The sequence below is a fragment of the Diadema setosum genome, chromosome 21 (assembly GCF_964275005.1).
Source record: "Diadema setosum chromosome 21, eeDiaSeto1, whole genome shotgun sequence".
In the NCBI taxonomy this organism is placed as follows: domain Eukaryota; kingdom Metazoa; phylum Echinodermata; class Echinoidea; order Diadematoida; family Diadematidae; genus Diadema; species Diadema setosum.
The window spans coordinates 648,858-651,470 of record NC_092705.1 but is presented as its reverse complement, the minus strand read 5'-3'; positions in this window follow the sequence as shown (position 1 = coordinate 651,470).

Genomic DNA, 2,613 nt, shown 5'->3' with positions numbered 1-2,613 from the left:
TGGCTACTTTCTTTTGCAATCGGAAGTAGTAGGCATACTCATCAGAGATATTCAAAACACTAAGGCCAGTTATTTTATCCTGTACGGGGCCCCAGACAGTAGCCCCAAAGTGCACCCCTACACACACACACACACACACACACACACACACACACACACACACACACATTAGTTTCATTCAGCTGAAAAGGGTCACGGCTAATTTCTTTTGCAATGGAAGTAGTACCCACCAGAGATATCCAAAATACCAAAGCCAGTTATTTTATCCTGTACGGGGCCCAGACAGTATAGCCCCAAACACGGGTAATTTCTTTTGCACTGGAAGAAGTACCTATCAGAGATAATCAACATACCAAGGCCAGTTATTTTATCCTGTACAGAGCCCCAGACAGTAGCTCCATAGTGTCCCATCCATTATACATGTACTGTGAATCAGCTGAAAATGGTCTTACAAATTCTTTTGTAACGTAAATATCAGGGCCTACTGAACAGAGATATCACAAACACCAAAGCAAGTCATCTTATCCTGTATACGGGGTCCTATAGGTTACAGTAGCAAAACACCCAAGAAATTTGCAAAGGAAGCATACTTCTGTATAGTGCACAACCGAGATGCCCATATTACGAAAACCAGTCATTTCATCCTGTACTGAGCCCAGTACAGTAGCCATAGAGTGCCCCTCCCCCACATAATTATTATGACATCATTTAGCTGAAAAGAGTCATAGTTGTTTTTCTTTTACAATCGTAGGCCTTAGTTTACATCATAGATACCCAAAACATCAAAGCCAGTTAGGTTTTTCCAGCCAATTTCGCACTTTTGTAAAATTCGTAAAATGGGTATTCAAATTGGCTGGTACCCTACGTTCATTCAAAATCGCCTTGACTTGCCGAAAAGGGTATTTCAGTCATTAGATTTCACGAAAGACAGTCAAATTCCAAACGTGTTCATTCAAATTCAAATCATGCTATTTCTTTGTTTCAGATCATTTTAACTTGTCTTTCTATGCGTGTTTTCGTTTAAAGCAGTAAAAGTATCATATCATTTTATCTAGTATAACTGGATTTGGTTGTTCTGTAACGCTCCTTCTCTTTCATATACATGTCATTATAGGCCTATACGTGTACCAGTAATGCAGATTAACTTCATTTTTTATAGTCATGACAGCATAATAGATACAGACGTATATCTCTAGAAGACATAGAAAGAATTAAAAAAAAAAACAACATTTGAGGATCATAACCTTGACTTCCTGGAACTGGCCGACCGCTCGTAATAAAGCGCTCGTAACGGCCAGATAATTTGTGGCTTCTTACTTCTTCGGATTCAAAAAGCACGTTAAAACAAACAAAAAAAAAAAAAAAAAATGGTGTCAAAGGCTCTTAAACGAATACCAAAACACGAAATGTTATGATGCTTACAAAAAAATAACTACGATGAAAGAAAATAGAAAGAAAATAAGGAAAGAGGTCAAGCATGAACATATCTGTTTAACTGACTGCAGAACATGTTAAATTAGATGGCCAGAAATCAATTTGAATGAACGAGCGCAGCATGTGATCACGTGACTATATCATTATGAATCTGTGAATGAACGGATAGTGGAATGGTGCTTGTCTTATAAATGGATTTCAGTTGAAAAAGGTGTTATTTAGAATAAGGTTAGAGGTAATGTGAATGTTTCAAAATGAATTTGAATGAAGAGATTATGACATTGAACTACCATGTCGTCTAGGCGAAATTTTTGCTAAATTCAATTCAGCATTAAAGAATTCGATTAAAAGAGGTGCAAAATTGGCCCGGATGCAGGGCCCTTGACAGGTATAGCCCCGAGGTATTCCCACCCCATATGAATTAAGCGTTTTTAGGTGAAAAGAGTCATGTATGCCTATTTTCCTTGGCAGTGGAATCAACAGCTGAGATACGTAAAACACAAACCCATCCAGTTATTTTTATTCTTTAAGGGGCCTCCAGCCAGTAGCTGGAAAGTGCTTCCGTATCATTTTATTCTACGTGAAAAGAATCACTGCTATAATTTCTGTTGCAATGGAAGTAGTACTCAACGAGGTATCAAAAACACCGAAAGCAGTTATATAGCTGTACGGGGGCCCCACGGAGTGTTCCTAAAGTGTCCCCACATATAATTCCACTATCAAGATCTGCATCCCGATCTATTCAATCTGTCAGATCGGGAGAGAGCGGCAAAAGTGTACGGGGACCGGGAGCATCGTAGCAGCAGCGTTCGGGTGATGGGGTTGGATCTGGCAATTTTACAGATCGGGAAGAAATTTTGAACTGGTTCAAAATTTCTTCCCCATCTCCCCATCAAGATTGACCTATTTTGAATCGTAGCTCAAACGGGGAGAGAGCAGTGACAGTGTAAATACCGCGGGATGAACGTAACAATTCCAGGTTTTTCTGACCGTAGTAACAGCGGCACAAGAACGGGAAGTAGTCTAAACTAACCACCGACGACATGGTCCCGCTGCTGCGCCGCTTTCTTGATCAAAGCACGACCTTCCCGCTTTAACGACGCTCTCACTAAGTTCTCTACTCTTGTATGAAATCAAGGCCTGTTCCTACGACGCTTCATTCCTGCTTCGATAACGCTG